We start from the raw sequence: 8,474 nt of genomic DNA, 5'->3' as shown, positions 1-8,474 counted from the left end.
CTAGGATGCCAGTCGTTGAGACCTTGAGTTGCGGTGGTTCCAAGCTTCCTATCTACAGACGCCAAGAGCTGTTTTACCACTATCAGAAATGCAGCTCAAACTAATGACCTTTCTTGTTTCTGTAAATGCTTTCTTTCTGCAAAGTATAAGATCATTTTATTTTATTCGTGTTCATTTACAATCTCTGACTCTATTTCTACAGGTGACTGAAACACGAACACAAAAAGGAAGGTTTTAATTTAGTGAAACACCTTGAAAAGTGTTACTTTAAGGAACGGTAAAACATTCCAGAGCATTAAAAGGAGAAACACATTCTATGTGCCACAAACGGTGAGGAACCTGGAGCGGAAGAAACTGCTCAATGTGGAAGTTGTCAAATCCTGAAAGTAAAATGACCATTAATGTTTCCAAGTGTCATTTCCTGAGCATGAGTAGCCTCTGAAATATACATGGAACACAAGAGTAAATTGAAAGTCTGCATCAGCTAGTTGTAAGAATATTTTAACTTAAAGGAAACAATTCAAGATTAGGCGAGCAAAAAATTGCGGCAACAAATGATACCCATGCAGTGCACTGGAGAATATTCAGTGTTGTAGATTCTCTCTGATGGTTTATGAGAAATGCCTGGGATCCACAAACCGCAAACCAGCAAAACAGTATCTGTACACATAACATGACAGAAGTGTCAGGACGACCAGTCGCCTCCATGTAAAAGAGCGAGCTCTTGTCCATGTCTCCTGTGATTTGTAGAGAGAAAACATTGTTTAAAAGAAACAAATTGTAACTGATCTTTCTCAAATGTCATTACAGCAAAGAGGCTGGAGTATCCTTTCCAGTACAGAAAGATTCCCCCAATAACTGTCTCTTGGGGTGATCGGAGTAGGATCCTGCTCCGCCAAAGTCGATCATATACCTGCCTTAGCCGTATAGTAAAAAATCTGGTATTGGCTCAGAAAGCTTCAAAGGGGCCAGTGCTTTGCCACTGATAATTCCTAAAACCACTCTGGCGTGCCCTAATCACTTGTCATTACTTGTATGAACAAATGTACCTAAAAGGCAAACGCTATACCCCAAAGACCTTATCAGTGCTTTTAAAACTCTAAAATCAGATGTGATAAACTGCAGTCACAATATTAGTCCAATTCAACATCAGGGGCCTCACCAGGGCACAACTTGGATAAAATGAATCCATGAGAGGCATCTTAATAAATACAAGGGCCTCCTCAGTGAAGGTTTATAAGACAAGTTAGGTAGGCTGCCTTTGAAAGTAGGAAAATGATCTCCAGATAAAAGCTAAAATTAGTTAAATACAATTGTTAAGAAGAGCATCTGCAGTTTATTTTAGATGTTAATGCTGAGTGTAACATAACTGAGTACAGACTCTTGAATTAGATTAATTCTTAACATGGCATGTATGCAGGAACAAACCAGACATGGAGATACATACATCTCAAATAAGAGCAATAAATGTGAGAACAGCTTTAGTTATCAATCCCACCTCACTGAACACGAGAGAACTCACACTGGACAAACACCTTATCAGTGTCCCGAGTGCCAGAAAGTATTCAGTCACAAATCCTCTCTCATTCAACATGTGAGAATCCACACTGGGCACAAACCTTATCAGTGCTCTGAGTGCCACAAAAGCTTCAGCCAGAAATCTAGTCTCACTAGGCACGTGAGAAACCACACTGGACAGAAACCATATCAGTGCTCTGAGTGTCAAAAAAGCTTCAGTTTTCTGGGCAGTCTCACTCGACACATGAGAATCCAAACTGGGCAAAAACCTTATCAGTGTTCTGAGTGCCAGAAAGACTTCCGTCACCAAACCTCTCTCATTTTACATCTGAGAAGCCACACTGGGAAAAAACCTTATCAATGCAATTAATGCCAGACAAGCTTCAGTCAGAGAGCGTGTTTAATTCAACACGAGAGAATCCATACTGGACACAAACCTTATCAGTGTTCTGAATGCCAGAAAAGCTTCAGTTCAAAATTAAGTCTCACCCAACATGAGAGAACCCACACTTAGCTAAAACCTTATCAGTGCTCTGAATGCAGGAAAAGCTTCAGTCACAAATCTGGTCTAGCTCGTCATGAGAAAACGCACACTGGACTAAAACCGTATCACTGCTCTGAATGCCAAAAAACCTTCAGTGAGAAAGCTAGTTTAATTCAACATGAGCGAATCCATACTGGGCACAAACCGTTTCAGTGTTGTGAATGTCAGAAAAGTTTCAGAGTGAAACAAAATCTCACTAAACATCAGAGAACTCATAGTGGGCAAAAACCGTATCAGTGCTCTGAATGCTGGAAAAGCTTCAAACAACAGTCTGGTCTCGCTCAACATGAGAGAACTCACACTGGACAAAAACCGTATAAGTGCTCTGAATGCCAAAAGAGCTTCAACCAGAAAGTCAGCCTCACTGCACATGAGAGATCCCACACTGGGCAGAAACCATATCACTGCTCTGAATGCCAAAAAAGCTTTAAGCACAAATGGTTTCTAACAATACATGAGAGAATCCACACTGGGGAAAAGCCTTATCAGTGCTCTGAATGCCATAAAAGGTTCAGGCGGAAAAACCGTCTCTCTATACATGAGCGTTTACACACTGAGCTAAAACCTTATCAGTGCTCTGAGTGTCAGAAAAGCTTCAGGCGGAAAATCTGCCTCATTCAACATGAGCGCGTACACACTGGGCTCAAACCTTATCAGTGCACTGAATGCCAGAAAAGCTTTAGTCAGAAAGACAATCTCATTCGACATGAGAGAACACACACTGGGCTAAAACCTTATCAGTGCACAGAATGCCAGAAAAGCTTCAGTCAGAAAGACAATCTCACTCAACATAAGAGAACACATACTGGGTACAAACCTTATCAGTGCTCAGAGTGCCAAAAATGTTTCGGTTGTAAGATCAGTCTCATTCGACATGAGAGAATCCACACTGGGGATAAACCTTATCAGTGCTCTGATTGCTCAAAAACATTTAGCCAGAAATCTAGTCTAGCTCAACATGAGAGCACTCACTCTGGTCCATGACCTTATCAGTGCTCTGAATGCTGGAAAAGCTTCAGTCGAAAATCTGGTCTTGTTCAACATGAGAGAACTCACACTAGATAAAAACCTTGTTATTTTTCTAAATACCAGGGAAGTGTCAGCCGGAGATTCAGTTCGATTCAACATGAGAGAACCCACAACGAGAATGAAAATTATAAGTGCTCTCAATGTGACAAAAACTTCAGTTGTAAATGCAGCATATCTACATGAGAAAGACAGTGCGGGAGAAATAAAGTTGCTCGCTGTCAACCCTGGAGAGGAGAGTTCAGCACTGCAGAACATTCATATGACGTAGCCACAAAGATCGAAAGCCATTGATTGTCCTACAAACTGTCTACTGAAAGCACACTGTGATTGGTGGAAATACTTGAATTAACCTTAGTTCTTAGTGACTATTTGTGGCCTTATTGCATTCAGTGTGTTTTGCTCCCTGTGTGCCAAAGAGCCACAGCACCAACCTACAAGGATAAGTTGATCCTGAACTTTGAGGCCACGCCCCTATGATCTGGAATGCAAATAACCTAAAACTGTTTCCAGCCTTGATAAGCCTCAACAGGGAGCTGCAAAAGGAGTTCTTTCATCGTAGGTCTCTGTGGAACCAACAGCAGTTCAAGACTGTGCCACTTAGAGCTGATCATTGAGAAAAACTAAAGGTGATGGAAGCACTGGTAGTTAATCTTGGCAACATTCCACCACATCATTCTCTAGTCTTTGGACCACTAAAGACAATGCCAACCATATGCAAACCATTCTTGGCACCACCATAAATAGTCCTAAATACTTCTGTTATGAGGGCACACAGCATAGTATTATAAAGATCCACTTAAGTGGCCTCTTTCCATTTCCAGTATGCTACAAATGGAACCTGCTCCCCATCTGCCGATGGAAGTTTCACAAGCTTTAGAATCACATCAGATACATCCAAGAGGGACTCACAGATAATCAGACATATTCATAAACTGCAATAGGACAATTAAGTACGACAGAATGCTATTCACAGAACAATGTGTAAATGTCCGGCCTTTCCCAACTTATTCGGCGACGAGTTGTCTGCACCTACTGCAGAGTTTCCCCACACGTTAATATACTTTTTAGTACTAAATGCAGGAGGCACAGAGGGGTTTGGCTGCTAAATTGTAAATATTTATCAATAAAGGGGAGATGATAAGGAAGGAGTAAGAGGGAGTTTACGGAAAGACAAGCACTCACCCACAAAGGAGTAAGCCCATTTTAACTTACACTCCACAGTTCTAAACTTACTACATCTACAATGTACCTAAAACAGTTGTAAATACACTCCAGCTCAGAGCAGAAGTAAGTCCAACATCACACATGGCCATCCACTCAAACTGCAACTAGTAAAAAATCGAAATATGTGTAATTAAATGGCAAACAATATCCAAATAAAAAACATTTTATTATTTTAAAATGTTTTAATGTAAACACTAATACAACCTTCCTTTTCAGTAAAGTATAATTACATTTGTTATACTTAATTCTCTACATCACATTTAATAATTAATCATGCATGATAAAATGTTAGTTTAGGTGGGAAACCTTTAATTTAAGCTTACACAATTTGGGCAGTGCTCTCCCTGTGTAAAAAGATGGGGAAAATTATAAATGTTTATTATACTAGAAGAAATGAATTGTTTATATGTTAAATATTAGTGTAAATTAATAAAATATACTTTAAACGTAGAACACAATTAAAAAAGGCTACAACACTATTAACTTGTATTTTAATTAACTTATTTTAAATGTGCTAAATAATTTTTTGAAGAATTGTATAAAAACATCCCACCTAAAGTAAAATCATTGTATTTTCTTATGATATTCTTAGAATTACTACATTGTATTGTACTGTATTAGGCACTTACAGAGCACAAAGCTACCCTAGGGCATCCTAGCGCTATAGTGTACTACACATTACACAGCGGTGATGATGTTAAACATCTGCCATCAGAGCCAGGAGATCAATAAGATTGAGCGAACAGCTGTTTCCGTAATGGCAATTCCAATTCAGCTGTCTGCAAGGTAGTAGGCATAGAATTCCATAGCTTTGAAACATTGTACTGGAAAGATCGTCCACCTCTTCTCGCTCTCCTGATCACCGGAACCATAGCCAGGCAGGAGTTAGAAGAACACAAGCGTCTTGTAGGGGTAAAAGGAGTGATCAGTGCATTCCCAATCTTGGGACCCGTCTGGGTGATCTACGAGCAATGCATTTGCCTTACACACCTCTGCTCAGAGGGGATACAGCCTTAGAAAAAGCTATGTATGGAATTAATTTAAATAATGTTTTTAATAGTTACAATATATTCTAATTAAAAGGTTAACTTATTTTATGAAATAATTAGTTTTAAAATGTTTAATTATGTAGCATTCTTTTGAATTTATAGGTAGTTTTGAAAGGCAGAATACATTATTGTTATTTATCTTTATTTCCAGTAGGGTTCTATTTTTAAGTCTCAGCCGCCATTAGTTTCTAGGGAGGGGTTTTGCATTATCAGTGTTGGCTTTGTGTAGTGCTGCACTTCTCATTGCTGCATTCTGGCTGTAGTAGAAATCACATTTGTACATTGTGCTCCACCTCTATTTAAGGGTGTGAAGTCTACACTTTTAAGTAACTACGCTCGTAATGGTGAATAGCTAAAACTAGAAACGTTACTCTATGAGCATCATTGCACATATAGGTTACTCACAAGTGTAGGATACCTTTGTGAATAGCCCTCACGATGCCCAACTTGACCTGATTGTTTCATTTTTGTGAACCGGGGTACTTGGCTGTTATTGAAGGAAATTGGATGATCCTGCGAGAACACCAGAGCACTTGTCCGATGTGTTTGTTTGACTGAAGAGTGGCAACGAATATCTTTAACTAACTTTTCTGGACTCGCTACATCACTGGCCCCCCTGAGAGCCTCTTGTAGCAGCGATCCGATATTGCAGTAGTATGATCAGGTAATGTCTCCATGTTGTTAACCATGTTATCATGATTTGCTGTTATATTTTTCCTTCTCCTCTTCCTTTTACCAGACCTTGTTGTATTTACCACCACATTGGTGCTGAAATGTCATTTGCTGTTAACTGGTTCAGAGGTTCTCATATTTTTCATGTGCATTTTTTGTTTGATGAACAAGTTTTTACCCTTGGTCTACGTCTACAATGTAAGCACCAAGAGCCCAAAACCCGAGATTTCTGCACCTTGATCTGCCTTCAGTGGTATTCTACCTTTTCACTTGGATGACTAAGATATGGGTGGAATAGCGGATCGAAGTTTGAACCTGCAGTGATATACCATGATGGTTACAAGTTTCATGTTCAAACCATCAGCGTGAGCTCCAGTATGACCCTTGTTCCCACACCACGTTCTGTGCTTTGGTTCAGATCATCAAGTTTGAACCATCTCCATAACTTGGAACCTCTAACAACTTTGCAGCTGTTTTAACTGCCTGACATTTGATGCATTTTGGTGGCCATAGATTCAAGTTCAACTGGATGGCCCAACACTACTTTCTGGGCATTTTACACTTCAAGCCACTTCTGTGCAGCTCATCACCTTCTGAGACTGACTGAGCCCAAAATCTTGCATCAAATTCCAGTGTTAATCATCACCAGATACTAGACTTACCAGTGCCCCTTTGGGAATGCCTAGCGAGGCCAGCTATTGTTTTGTATACTGATTTTTTGTGATGTTGAATACGTGACTAACAGTATCCTGTATTTCCTTTAGGTCAGTTGTTTTTGCTAATTAATAATCCTTAAATCACATATATACTTTTGATTTTGCTTCTGAGTAATTATTAAATAATCCTGTTTATCTAAACTTGCTTTGAATGTTAAATATCTGTATCTCATTTAATTTCATTGTATTGAAATTTCTGACTTCCACTGATTTGTTTTACCCTTGAGTGTGCATTAGGACTTACTGCTGAAGCCACGTTACCAAAAGCGAGCTAAGGGCATATTAGTGGAAAACACACTTACCTTTACTGCCCAAAGTATGGGAAAAGCAAAGCAGGCTGATTCCAGACACCAGACTATGTAGCTGACAAAGTTACTGGTTTAGACAGAATGTGCACCAGACTGTAGGTGCAGAAAGCAGAGGCCATGAGGGTGGCTATTGGTAGCTGTGCCCCAGAATCAGAGACTTGCACCCTCTCTCAAACAGTTGAAATTGCTAAAGCTGCTACCCTTCCTACCTTCAGGTCTCAACTACTAAGACTGCCCGCTCATGTCATAACAACACTTGCACTGTTACCAGTGTCACTGTGTCCTCTGCTGTGTACAAGCATGTCACATAAACACGTTCTGTTGTGCTTTGTGAACAGGCTGCCCCACCTTTGTATTTAAATGAGCTTCAGTGATCAGATACCCCAGACTCCCATCTCTGCTAGTGCACATGATAATGTGAGCAATGGATCGCAATAACAACCAAGGGCTATATTGAGAAATAATTGGCGTCTAAGTCACACGGCCGTGGGTATGTAATTTTGTATTACTTTTCAATTTATGTTAATATGCAGCAGTGTTCCAGGTTACTTTTCTCTTAGTTTATCACTTTATATTGTTCTTTGCTCTGTATCAGGTAAACATGTGAGGTTTGACACAGGATATGTTTGTGTTCCTTGACCATGACAAAATCCCTTTGTTCCCGATTTTGTAATTATGCGTTTTGTCGACATACTGGTCTAGGATGGACCTTCTCAAAGCAGAAAGTGCTGTAATAGGAATACTAATTCATACATATATGAAATTGTCAGAGCTTCAGATTGTAACATAAAGGGCTGAAAATGCTCCACTTTGAAGAATATCACATTGTAACACATTAACAGTCCTCTTTTACTCTTAGGAACCATCTACCCTCTAATCACACATTGACTGTCTTTGCCTTGGACCATGTACAAAGCTCTGATGCCTTTCAGCAATAGTCATGGTATGCTAATAGGACACATATAGACAGGGAAATGTGTTCAAGCTTGAGTAGCACCCATCTCTCTTACAGTGTGGTGTGGGGCGGTACATTCTGTGTACTGGTTCATTTGTGGGTGAATGCTGTGACCAGATAAGTCAGACACATGAAAGCGTTCTCTTAAAAGCTCTTCGTTTTATTTGTTGTGTAGCTTGTAACCAACTGGAGCTGTGGCTGGAAGAGCTATGGTATTTACGGATTAGTATATAGGGGGTCATTATGACCCCCGCGGTCAGCGATTATGTGGAAGTAGTACCACCAACAGGCTGGGGGTTCTTATTGCAGCATTATGACATTGGCTGGTTGGCTGAAGCCACCACGCCAATGTACCACTCCGACCGTCATGGCGGTAACAACCGGCGGGCTAGAGATATCCATGAGAGATGTCAGGCATAATGTATGCAAGGGGGAGTTCTGGCACTAATAGGGGTGTAA

General features: G+C 40.1%; 1 pseudogene; it reads left to right on the top strand.

The window, feature by feature from the left end:
* The first annotated feature begins 346 nt into the window (after nucleotides 1-346).
* Nucleotides 347-6,878, top strand: LOC138278801 (zinc finger protein 84-like; annotated as a pseudogene).
* Nucleotides 6,879-8,474: the final 1,596 nt, after the last annotated feature.

The sequence above is a fragment of the Pleurodeles waltl genome, unplaced genomic scaffold, assembly GCF_031143425.1.
Source record: "Pleurodeles waltl isolate 20211129_DDA unplaced genomic scaffold, aPleWal1.hap1.20221129 scaffold_58, whole genome shotgun sequence".
In the NCBI taxonomy this organism is placed as follows: Eukaryota; Metazoa; Chordata; class Amphibia; order Caudata; family Salamandridae; genus Pleurodeles; species Pleurodeles waltl.
Note: the sequence above shows the minus strand (reverse complement) of the source record. Positions and strands in the feature narration are given on the sequence as shown.